This window comes from Hemiscyllium ocellatum, unplaced genomic scaffold (genome assembly GCF_020745735.1).
Source record: "Hemiscyllium ocellatum isolate sHemOce1 unplaced genomic scaffold, sHemOce1.pat.X.cur. scaffold_690_pat_ctg1, whole genome shotgun sequence".
Taxonomy (NCBI): Eukaryota; Metazoa; Chordata; class Chondrichthyes; order Orectolobiformes; family Hemiscylliidae; genus Hemiscyllium; species Hemiscyllium ocellatum.
The window spans coordinates 228,735-240,427 of record NW_026869175.1 but is presented as its reverse complement, the minus strand read 5'-3'; the positions used below and the strand labels follow the sequence as shown (position 1 = coordinate 240,427).

Here is an 11,693-nt window from a genome sequence, read left to right as displayed (position 1 = left end):
ATTTCTGTGTTTCTTTGGCATGTACCACAAGGAGTTAAAATGGGTAGAACATTACATGCCGTAACTCGGATTCAATCGAGGTTCCTGCGGCCACGACGCACAACACTGAACATTATACGATCCCTGGGCCATGCAGAGATGCGTGTTTGAAAAGAGCAGTAACGACAGTGACATAGAGCATGTTAGGAAGAATGCAGAGACACAACAGGACTATTTGGCGAGCAATAATAGACATGTGGGAACTCAGAATTGGCTGTATATTCAAATTGGATATTTCAAGAGGCTGAGTAAGTTCCATCGAGAACTGCATGTTAAAGAGTGAGGGTGATAGATTTTTACAAAACATCAAATTCTCAAGGGATACTGCAGGATATTGTTGAAATGTATGTTCCAACAGCAATGAGGTTTCACGATTGTTGCCACACGAGCTTCCCCACACAAGGAAGTACCCATTTCTACAGTGGATCACATAATCCCAATTCCTCCACCCAGACTCAATGGTGCAGTTGCAAAGATCAAACGGGAAATTGGGATGAAAATGAGCACGTGAAGCTACTGTGTCGCACCAGTGATGCGATCGGTGAGCACATGGTCCTTCTATGATGATACAGAGGTGCGTGAAATTCCGAGGCTGGGAGTTCTCCTGGTCAAAGGCGGGAGGAAGGGCATATTTGTCTCCAGTTATTAGATTATTAAGGTACAACAGCAGCATTAACCCGCACTGCCGATTGTCTCAGTGGAAGCGTGCTGCAGCCTTAAGCGAGAGGTCGGTGTATTGCAAGCATTCAGTGCAATTTTCCTTTACAATGCACTGTTTAGTTATTTTGATAGGTAAGAACTGTTTTTTCATCACATCATCCTCTTGCTCCCAGCAAACACTCCAGTACAGCGTACATCAGTTTCATTCCAACACAGCCACATGTCATATTCTCACTCCCTCTGAGATGATTGGAATTGCCAATGTCATTCTCTGAGATGGAGCAATGTAGCATTGGGATGGTAGTGTAGTGAACAAAGAAGAACAAAGAACACAGAACATTTATAGCCCAGGAACAGGCCTTTTGGACCTCCCAGCCTGGGATGAACAAAATCAACTGTCTAAACCTATCACCCAATTCCTAAGCACCTGTTTCCATCTGCTCCCCACTTACTCACGCATCTATTAAGGCGCACCTTGAATGAAACGACCGTGCCTGCCTGTACTACCTCTGCTAGAAACGTGTTCCAGGCACCTACCACCCTCTGTGCTAAATACTTTCTACATCTATCTTCCTTAAACGTTTCACCTCTCAATTTGAATGTGAGACCTCTCATTATTTAATCCCTTACCTGGGGAAAAAGCATCTCTTTACACCCGGTCTTTACCCTGCAAGATGTTGTAGACCTCAATCAGGACCCCTCAATCTCTTTTTATTCACGGAAAGCAATCATAAACTTCTTAACCTCTCTTCACAGCAAACATCTTCCATACCAGCAACATCCTCGTAAACCTTCTCTACACCCTTTCGTAAACGTCCACATCAACTGGGTAACTTGACGACCAGAACTGTGCAGTGTTCCTAAACGCGGCCGAATCAAAATCTTCTACAATTTTTGCATGACCTGCCAGCTCTTACATTCAAAGCCCGGTCCTCTGACGACAAGCATGCCATTTGCTTTCGTTGGTTCAAGAATTAGGCTTCCCAAAATGCATCACTTCACATTTGCCTCGATTGAACTCCGTCTGCCACTTCTCCGCTCTACTCTCCCGTCTATCTACATTATTCTCTATTCTTTGACGACCCCTATGCTTTCTTCTACTCACCAATCTTCGTGTCAAATGCAAATGTAGTGGCGATATATTGGGCTAACAACACTTGGAGACTGGAACATGGCAGCTGCTGGTATTTAAATCGATGAATAAAATTTGGAATAATAACCCCGATCATAGGAACAGAGGCAAAAGGTTTTAATTAGCTGAAAGCCCATTCATTCGTGTCCCTTGGAAAGGGGAATTTGCCATCCTTAATGAGACCTGCCAACATATGACTCCAGACTCACAACAGTGCTTTTCAACGATAGAATCCCTCTGACTCAATTCATGGTGAATTAAGAATGCACAACAAATAATGTTCAGACCATGATGGCCACACTCCGTGGGAGAATAAAGAAGAAGAAAAAAAATACACGGATGACGGGGAAAATTGGGAGTCATCTCTGCGTGGACTCAAATTCAACTGATTATCCAATCTAAAAAGACACATGGATACACACACCGCCAAGATGTCAGGTCCATAGGGGGACTTCGGGAAAGGATTCAATTACCCGCTGAAGTGTAAACCTACGTGCCCAGGCACAATGTGGACAGGTCATTCACCACTTCCATGTGTGAGAAGGGATCACTCAGGAGGCCAACTGATAGAGTCACCAGCATGTTGACAAATGACATCAGGGGTCCGATTGTGCTGTAATTGCAGGTGTTCATCACATCCAGCAATGAAGCATGTTTGGATGCTTGTTTCCAGTGGAGTTCCACTGTTTCGTGACAGAGATCAACGATTCAGACTTAGTTGTAGGAGTCATGATTTAGAAATTTGCAGTGGATCAACAATTGTTCGTGTATTTAACTATGATGAATAATGTCAGGGCCTGCAGAGATGTATCAATCAGGTGGAAAATAAAACCGGCGAATGGAATTGAATCCAGACCAATAAGTGGTAACGAATTTGGGGAGTTGAAACAATAACAGTGAGGATTCTGAGTGGAGAACAGAACAAACAGGAACAAAGGGATCTTGGAGTGGATATTCACAGATCACTGAAGATTTTTGGACAGGGAGCTCAGATGGTCGAGAGTATTTTTGGATATTTTCTGTTGTTGACCCTCGGTTGTGGGTGATATTCGATCTTTAGCAACCGCCAGTTTAGGAAACAACTAATAGAATGAGCACAAGTCTGGTCAATGCAATAATTAACATTTTAAAATTTGTAAGACAAAGGATGGAGGGCTGAAGTATACCACTTTGACGATCAAGACAGCTTCATCACTCAATGGATTTACCACTGATACATCTTCAAGTCATGCCGGTATGTGCCTTGGCGGGTAACTTGCAAATGGTCGCGCTTCAGTGCATCTTCAACCTTGTCCTTATAGCCAGCACAGTTTTTGAGCTTTGAATGTTCTGTCAACACAGCCTGAATGACTTACTCCATACATCTTGGAGGTGGTGCACTCTACTGCAATCGTGCCTTAGCAGTGAGGGTAATAAACATTCAGGTGTTGAACGTGGTACAGTTAAGTGACTGCATTGTCGTGGACGAGGTCCAGTTCCTTCAGTGGCATTGAAGCTTCACACATCCAGGCAAATGAAGCGAGTTCTGTTACACATCTAATTTGTGCCTAACAAATGATGCAGGCTTCACGGAGACATGAGTTGTGTTAATTATCAACCAGAGTCGACTGACGGACATTTTTTTGTAGTCAACTTCTTTATTTGGGCGGTCAGGTAACATTTCTCCTAAATATTAGCTCCGAGGGCGATTACACGGAGGACTTCAGTTACAACGAAGTCACTGAATGTCAATAGAATATGATTAGATTCTCATTTGTCAAAGTTATCATTACTGTATTTGGTCCATGTGTGGACTAATCCGATTCCAATCGCTATCTGATTTCAAGTTCCAGTTCCCGTGCTGTAAGGGACAGCAGATATTTACGAGGATGTTGTCAACTTTGGATAAAATGGAGCTTCTTGGAATGATTGGTCAGGCTTGGATTATTCTCCTTGAAACAAAGCCGTGGGATCTTGACAGGGTAGATATAGGCAGGTGGTTTGGCCTATGCTCTGATGAGAGCACCACAGGACATAATCTCAGAATGAGATATCGCCCATTTAATTCAGAAATTAAGAGTAATTCCCATGCTCAAAGAATCTGTGGGGTTTTTTTTGGCAACCGAAGTAGAGGCGAAGTTGTTGGGTATTTTCAAACTGTGTCAGGTATTTAATTAGAAAGATGATGAAGTTTGTCGAGGTCAGTGAGCAGAATGGAGTTGAAGATTATCAGATCAACCATGAGTTCGTTGTATGGTGGGGCAGACTCGATGGGCTGAATGGCATGCATTCATTTTGTTTAACATTTGATCTAACGCTAAATTTTATTCATAAATTGAGAATTGTGAGTGGATGGGATGAAGTGATAGAAAAGGTTTATCAAACAGATTATGAACGAAGCTCATAAGCTCATGAAGAAGAAATGTGCTGTGACCTGGGGGCATCAAATGACACTCTGCACAGCACAGGTAGCTGTTTACAGAAGCTGTGATTGCTGAAGAAAATTGGCTGACCTTGTACAGTTAGCAAGTCAGTCATCACGCTGCATGTGGAAGAAAGAAAGGTTAGTTTCATTGGAGCGGTTTGCTGCGGTTCCAATTCCGAGTGACTGTTTGAAATACTGATCAAATCATTGTGTGAACTGTTAGGTTAAAATAATCATGAGCAATTCCATTGGATAAACTTGTGCTCCCGATCACTTGTTAGTTATTTCTCTTTCTGTCGATGTAAACTAATAGAAAGACAAGATGGAAAGAGGTGCATAAAGAAAAAAATGTGTTCCCTCTAATTACACCAACTTAATTTACAACCGAAAAGAACATCTTCTCTCATTTTTTATTTCAACTTTTATGTGGAATTGATTATTCGTGAGTCTCCCGTGCAGTGAAGCGCAAGAACACAATTCTCGATCCAGTGTATACAAGCGGTGTGAGATGCAATGTAAAAATGCAGCAGTGGTTTGTGGAATTAGCAACCAAAATGTGACTCAAACCCATGAATGCGGAGCACGGTGGTATAATAATCCATCACTGTAATCTCTCGGTCTCCTCAGCACGTTTTGGAAATGGGTAACATGTGACCTCATCAAGGTAACATGTGGTGAAAGTCGTGGTTGAGAAATGTCTTGAGCTAAATTGAATCCAAACCATTGTGTTTCTGCTTTCACCAGAATTACAATAACAGCAAAATCCAAGAAGTAGCCATGCTCAGAATGAAACAGTGAACAATAATTCCCCGTCATATTCACATCCACATTTTGCCTTCACTCATAATTTCTTCAGTGACGTTCTCTCTCACATGAAGAAGTAGCTATGGCGAGTGATATAAATGTGATGTTGTGGTTCAATAGCCGTTCTCATATGGCTTAACTGAATTACGTTAAACCACAAGAAAAGCTTTTTTGTTCGCTTCATTTTATTAAGTGAACTGAAAGTCACACAGTTCATTGTAATAATCGGAAGTGCATTAGATTTATCTCATTGGAACGATTAATGATATATGCAAATTTGTTCCGAATTTATTTCAGCTGAAAGAAAATACTGCCATTTATGCTGATCAACTCCAACAGTTTGTTAAAATGCTGTTTCGATCCCCGCTATATTGATGTTCAAAACACAACTGCGGTGTGGGAATGTGCTGAATATTTAAAGTGTCTGTCCTGTCATGGTCATGTTCTCCTCCCGCGCAGAAAATCGCAAGCAGCTCGAATGTTGCTTTGTTTTCCAGGCAAGTTGAGTTTTTACTGGAACGGAATGGAGACTTTTATTTCATCGCTGTTGTGAAACAAAGTCCTGCGGTGACTCGATTCCTCGTTGTTTGGTTTTCTGGCCAATGGGAAAATCTTTCCAATGCATATGTTATTGAATTTCTCCCATTTCCTCATTTCCTCATCCGATTACCATTGCAATTTTCTGAGCGCAATAGCCTCCTCCGCTCCCTCTGGTAGCTCATTCCATGCACCCATAACCTTGTGAGTGGGAAATGTGCCTCGGGGTCCTTTGTCAATTTCACACCACTCACCTTAAACCTATGCTTTCGAGTTTCCAACTCACCCTAGCTTGGGTAAAACACGTTAATGCTCAGTTCACAACACTTCCATAAAATCATGTCGCAGCCGTTATGCTGCCGGGAAGGTTGTCCCAGCCTATTCCACTTCACTCTACAGTCCAAACATTGACGACATCCTTGTCTATATTTTGTCACCAATTTCACATCCCTCTTTTTTTTTTAACTTTTTCAAGATGTCAATTACCCTGGATAACAACGAGCTATTGGAAAAAGAAAGGTGAAACGTAGAATGGCTTCAACTTTCAGTGCTGGAAGGCACAGAGCCGCAGCACAGCCGGCTGAGGCTTGTTTCTGTAGTGTAGTGGTCATCACGTTCGCCTCACACGCGAAAGGTCCGCAGTTCGAAACTGGGCAAAAACTGCTTTGTTCTTCAATTGCAGCCTTTTACACGGACAAGAACGGAGCTTTCTTGCTTGCTCTCCCATCTGCAAACCAGCCTTCGAAAATGCTCGAACAAATCTGCTCTCTTTGTGAAATGTGATGCAATTCCATTTAATTAGTGAGCAAAGCATTGTAAAGGTTTTTCAGGGTGTTTCAGGGGCATTAACTGTGGAAACGTGCTGAGTATTGTGGAGACTCTCTGCTATCATGATGTTGCTCGCCTCCCCAGCAGAAAGCAAGCAGCTCAGCTATTAGTTTACGTTCCAGGCAAGTTGAGTTTTTACTGGAACCGAATGGAGACTGTTATGTCATCGCTGTTGTGAAACAAAGTCCTGCGGTGAGTCGATTCATCATTATTTGTCTTTCTGGCGAATGGGAAAATCTTTCCAATGCATATGTTATTGAATTTCTCCCATTTCCTACACTTCCGTCCTGGAGACACCGGAAGGGAAAGGTAATCTAATCGAGACTGTGATTGGTGAAATTCACTTTTTTATGGCACATACTTATTATATTCTTTCTTTCTCTCTTTTCAGCATTGTCTGGGAAGTGGTGGTGCACTAAGGCTGCAGTATGTTTGAAAGAGTAGTTTGGAATTGCCCTGTTGTTAGTTGTGAGATTACTTTATGCCTCATGCCCTCGGACTATCTCACATTTAGCGTTCATGCTTCGCTGTGTCTGAACAAGCATTAGGTATGCCTGTTTTGTTTGTGTTCCGTGTTAAATGCTTTCTGTTTGCTATTCGCTCAATACATTACGAGTTAACACGGGTTTTGAGGTAACTTGCAGCAGCAAAAATCCTCAACTGAGGATCTGGGAAAGTATCACGAAGCATGGTCAGTCGGAGCAAAAGTAAGGAAGTCGTTCGTTTCTGCAGTGTTTCACAATACTACCTTTCCCGTGAGCAGTCGAACAGACTAAATGATTGTGCCACAGACTGCGACAGCAAGCTCCGCTGAAAAGTAATCCTTTAAAACCGGTGTAAGCAACACAAGGTTATTGGGGTACACCGCGTGGAAACAGATACTTTGGTGTATCTCATCCACGCTCACCACATCACCAAAATGAAACAAGTCCCGTTCCACAGCATTTGGCCTCAATCCCTCTAAACCCATACTATCCAGAAACTCATCCGATTACCATTGCAATTTTCTGAGTGCAATAGCCTCCTCCACTCCCTCTGGTAGCTCATTCCATACACGCATAACCTTGTGTGTGGGAAATGTGCCTCGGGGTCCTTTGTCAATTTCAGACCACTCACCTTATCCCTATGCTCTCGAGTTTCCAACTCACCCTAGCTTGGGTAAAACACGTAATTACTCAGTTTACAACCCTTCCATAAAATCATGTCGCAGCCGTTATGCTGCCAGGAAAGTTGCCCCAGCCTATTCCACCTCACTCTACAGTCCGAACATTGACGACATCCTTGTCTATATTTTGTCACTAATTTCACGTCTTTTTTTTAACTTTTTCAAGATGTCAATTACCCTGGATAACAACGAGCTATTGGAAAAAGAAAGGTGAAACGTAGAATGGCTTCAACTTTGAGTGCTGGATGCCACAGAGCCGCAGCCCGCCCGGCCGAGGCTTGTTTCTGTAGTGTAATGGTCATCACGTTCGCCTCACTCGCGAAAGGCCCCCAGTTCGAAACTGGACAGAAACTGCTTTGTTCTTCATTTGTAGCCTTTTACACGAACAAGAACGGAGCTTTCTTGCTTGCTTTCCCATCTGCAAACCTGCCTTCGAAAATGCTCGAACAAATCTGCTCTCTTTGTGATTCAATTCCATGAAATTAGTTTGCAAAGCATTGTAATGTTTTTATCCAAGCTGGGTCTGATCATATGACATTCTGCTTCAGAGTGTAGTTACTGCGTTCTGAATCCTCCAGCAAAAGCAGTACCGCGTTTGCATTCCTTGTGCAGGCGGGCCGGTTCAAAGACAGGGAAGAAGCAGACGTGCTGGTGTCACAGTACACCACGGATTCCTGAACTAGTCTGTCTGTCAAATGTATCCCAAAGTCGTATCTGAAAGACCTCATTTGGAAGCTGCCTGTCGTTATTCAACGTGCGAGAATTGGCAGCAGAGGTGCTGAATCATGTTTTGGATCAGTTCGCACGTTAGTGACTCATTCAATCAGCAACAGCAATGAAAGAAATTGCACTCTCAGGGCAACCTCTGGACTTGTGATTTCATAGCGTCGCTAGTATTAAGGTGAGCCCGAGATCTAAGCCATGTTGGAACTGAAACGGAGGAATTGACAGAGAGGCTACAGAATGACATCGCAACCTTTTGGTTTTCTTTAAATCACTGACGAGCAGGAAAATGTAAACGGCCAGGGCGAGTGGGAAAGTGAGGCAGTTGCAGCTCTGGTGAAACTCTTTCTTTGTGAGTCACTCAGCAACAAGAGACGTGAAGGTGACTCAGGCGTGAGAGCTCTTCACATCGAGAACAAAAAGCACTCAAGGGCAGTTAGCACCTCTCCCGGAGTGAGGGTGGGATAAGATACTTACCTTGTGACTTCAGTTACTATGTTCACAAACTGCCTTTTAAATTGAGGTGAACAGAAGCTGCATTTCTAATAAGCAACATGGAATTTAGCAAGATTTATTGAGTCGCTTCTCGTTTCCAAGTCAGTCGGTATCCATGTGGCTCATGTCCAGATGTGAACATCTCTGCAGCAAATTGCACGGTTAATGTAAAAGGCAAGGAAAGTGGCATCTCGAACTGGCCCCGTGGTCAGAGCATCCTCACAATGTGATCTGTCGTTCTCGGATTGTAATGCTACCTCCGGTTTTATGGTGGAGAACATTCTTTGGGCCTCGTATTCTGCAAAACAGGCAGTGACTGAAACTATGCTGCAAGGTATGATGTGGAACACGGCCTGCTCAGCTTTGTGCATTTTCCCTGTAGTCCGGTGTGTTTCGTGTTCCGTGTAAACGTGAAAATTGTCCTCTTTCGAGCAATGGGTGAAATCATTCAGCAAAGCAAGAATCGAAATTGAAGTAATGTCAAGCAGCTCATGGTGGTTTGACCAAATCATAACCGAACATATATTCTCACGCAGTCACAGATACATTTGTCTCTGAAAAGAGTCTGAGAAGATAGACTCAGCTTACTATCGATTTTTGTCCGGATTGATGGGATTTCGTTATCTGCTGCGAAATTGACATTGTAGCCGGGCACATCCCAGCAGCTGTGCGAGTCGGAGACGGACCATGGAGGATCCTCAACTGAGGATCTGGGAAAACTTCACGAAGTATGGTCAGTCGGAGCAAAAGTAAGGAAGTCGTTTGTTTCTGCAGTGTTTTCAAGTTGTGAATTACCCTGGATAACAACGAGCTGTTGGAAAAAGAAAGGTGAAATGGAGAATGTCTACACCTTCCAGTGCTGGGGGCCAAAGAGCCGCAGCGCGGCTGGCTGAGGCTTGTTTCTGTAGTGCAGTGGTCATCACGTTCGCCTCACGCGCGCAAAAGTCCCCAGTTCGAAACTGGGCAGAGACTGCTTTGTTCTTCAATTGCAACCTTTCACAAGCCGAGCGGTCTAAGGTACTGGATCCAGGTTCCAGTCCTGAAAGGGGCGTGGGTTCGAATCCCACCACTGCTGTTTCAGCTGATCGACTCCATCGCCGCAGCACTGTTAAAATGCTACTTCGATCCCCGTTGCATGGATGCCCCCGGGAATTTAACTGTGGTGTGGAAACGTACTGACTATTGCAACGTTTCTCTGCTGTCGTGATGGTAATCGCTTCGACTCTCGCCTAACATTGCAGGCAAGTTGAGTTTTTTACTGGAACCGAATGGAGACTGTTATTTCATCGCAGTTGTGAAACAGTGTCCTGCGGTGAGTCAATTCATCATTATTTGGTTTTCTGGCGAATGGGAAAATCGTTCCAATGAATATGTTATTGAATTTCTTCCATTTCCATCGTTTCCGTCCTGGAGACATCAGAAGGGAAAGGTAATCTCATCAAGACTGTGATTGTTGAAATTCACTTTTTTATGGCCCATACTTATGATATTCGTTCTTTCTCTCTTTTCAGCATTGTCTGGGAAGTGGTGGTGCACTAAGGCTGCAGTATGTCTGAAAGAGTAGTTTGGAGTTGATAGTTGTGAGATTACTTTATGCCTGTTGACCACGGACTCTCTCACATTTAGCGTTCATGCTTCGCTGTGTCTGAATAAGCATTAGGTATGCCAACTTTGATTGTGTTCCGTGTTAAATGCTTTCTGTTTGCTATTCGCTCAATACGTTACGAGTTAACACGGGTTCTGAGGTAAGTTCCAGCAGCAAAAATCCTCAACTAAGGATCTGGGAAAATTTCACGAAGTATGGTCAGTCGGAGCAAAAGTAAGGAAGTCGTTCGTTTCTGCAGTGTTTCACAATACTACCTTTCCCGTAAGAAGTCGAACAGACTAAATGATTGTGCCACAGACTGCGACGGCCAGCTCTGCTAAATAGTAATCCTTTAAAACCGGTGTAAGCAACACAAGGTTATTGGGGTACACCGCGTGGAAACAGATACTTTGGTGTATCTCATCCACGCTCACCACATCACCGAAATGAAACAAGTCCCGTTCCACAGCATTTGGCCTCAATCCCTCTAAACCCATACTATCCAGAAACTCATCCGATTACCATTGCAATTTTCTGAGTGCAATAGCCTCCTCCACTCCCTCTGGTAGCTCATTCCATACACGCATAACCTTGTGTGTGGGAAATGTGCCTCGGGGTCCTTTGTCAATTTCAGACCACTCACCTTATCCCTATGCTCTCGAGTTTCCAACTCACCCTAGCTTGGGTAAAACACGTAATTACTCAGTTTACAACCCTTCCATAAAATCATGTCGCAGCCGTTATGCTGCCAGGAAAGTTGCCCCAGCCTATTCCACCTCACTCTACAGTCCGAACATTGACGACATCCTTGTCTATATTTTGTCACTAATTTCACGTCTTTTTTTTAACTTTTTCAAGATGTCAATTACCCTGGATAACAACGAGCTATTGGAAAAAGAAAGGTGAAACGTAGAATGGCTTCAACTTTGAGTGCTGGATGCCACAGAGCCGCAGCCCGCCCGGCCGAGGCTTGTTTCTGTAGTGTAATGGTCATCACGTTCGCCTCACTCGCGAAAGGCCCCCAGTTCGAAACTGGACAGAAACTGCTTTGTTCTTCATTTGTAGCCTTTTACACGAACAAGAACGGAGCTTTCTTGCTTGCTTTCCCATCTGCAAACCTGCCTTCGAAAATGCTCGAACAAATCTGCTCTCTTTGTGATTCAATTCCATGAAATTAGTTTGCAAAGCATTGTAATGTTTTTATCCAAGCTGGGTCTGATCATATGACATTCTGCTTCAGAGTGTAGTTACTGCGTTCTGAATCCTCCAGCAAAAGCAGTACCGCGTTTGCATTCCTTGTGCAGGCGGGCCGGTTCAAAGA

General features: G+C 43.6%; 3 non-coding genes across 3 annotated transcripts; all 3 read left to right on the top strand.

Moving 5' to 3' along the window:
- Positions 1-6,165: 6,165 nt before the first annotated feature.
- Positions 6,166-6,238, top strand: trnav-cac (transfer RNA valine (anticodon CAC)). The gene has a single exon. It is a non-coding gene; the product is annotated as a tRNA-Val (tRNA).
- A 1,611-nt stretch (positions 6,239-7,849) lies between these two features.
- Positions 7,850-7,922, top strand: trnav-cac (transfer RNA valine (anticodon CAC)). The gene has a single exon. It is a non-coding gene; the product is annotated as a tRNA-Val (tRNA).
- Positions 7,923-11,344: 3,422 nt separating this feature from the next.
- trnav-cac (transfer RNA valine (anticodon CAC)) lies at positions 11,345-11,417 on the top strand. The gene has a single exon. It is a non-coding gene; the product is annotated as a tRNA-Val (tRNA).
- The last annotated feature ends 276 nt before the right edge of the window (positions 11,418-11,693 follow it).